The following is a 1234-nucleotide window of genomic DNA, read 5'->3' on the forward strand; positions in this document are numbered from 1 at the left end:
TACTATTTAACCCTCCATGCTTTAATGTCGTTGGTCATTGTGACTTTCCCAGGATTTATATATGTTTTGTAGTAGCATTTAGTCAGACTACAGTAATTTAACTAATGGGAAACCTCTATAGTTGTCGTAAATTAATAATAATCATTTATCAAATAATAAATTAGCAAACATATGCAACATTTTATGTTACGACTTTTCGGGTAGGCCGTTCTGTTTGTTTACAACCCCAATGGTTCAAAATACACAATACTTTTAATATATAAGTGACTAAGTATGCTCTAATATATGGTCCTCAATGAAAATTATCGTTTTTTTTTGTTAATTTGTCCATAGTGAATAAGATTCCTTACTGTTGATCTTTATATTAAGAAAAACATCTAACCAAATTGGTATTGTGTTTTCGTTCAGATAAAGTTTCCAGATACTGTTTCCTAGTTATCAATTAATGTAGGTGGTTATTTTAATTCGCGGCTACCAGGGGCTTTCTCCCATTATACAATATAAATGTACTCACTAACTATTCTCTGGTATCTGTTCTTCAAGTAAAATTACCTATTTTTTTTGTTTAATTAGTCCATAATTCATAAAATTCCTTCAGGTCGATCTTTATATTTAGAAAAACATCTAATCAATTTGGAATTTAATTTTTCGTTCACCTACAGTTACCAGCTACTATTTCATTGTTATATTTTATGTCGCTGGTCATTACAATTTTCCAAGAATTTAAACAAGCTAAACAGCAAGTAGCATCTTGTTAGAATACAGGAATTTACCTATGGAGAACCTCGATAGCTGCCGAAAATTATTAATGATTATATATGGAATTTAAAATAATGAATTATATACCATTTCTTATGTTACGTCTTTGGCGGGTAGGCCGTTCTGCGGGTTACAACCGAATTGTTTAAAAATCACACTATTTTAAATGTATGAGTCACTAGTATGCTCTGATATATGTTCTGCAATGAAAATAAAGATTGTTTTGTTGTTAATTACTCCATAAATGTGTAATGTGTTAATTCAGTCTAAAATCTTTTTGCAACGTTTATATGCGATATACGAAGCTGGAAACTACCTAATATTTAAAAATAATAGTTACAACGTTCTATTAATATATAATGTTGAAATAAATATCACACAAAGTCTGTGTATCTGTTTTTAGATGTCTTATAAATTTTTATTTAAAATAGTATTAATGATTTTTATGAAACTTGAGCAAAAATTATGTTAATTA

The sequence above is a fragment of the Procambarus clarkii genome, chromosome 79 (genome assembly GCF_040958095.1).
Source record: "Procambarus clarkii isolate CNS0578487 chromosome 79, FALCON_Pclarkii_2.0, whole genome shotgun sequence".
NCBI lineage: Eukaryota > Metazoa > Arthropoda > Malacostraca > Decapoda > Cambaridae > Procambarus > Procambarus clarkii.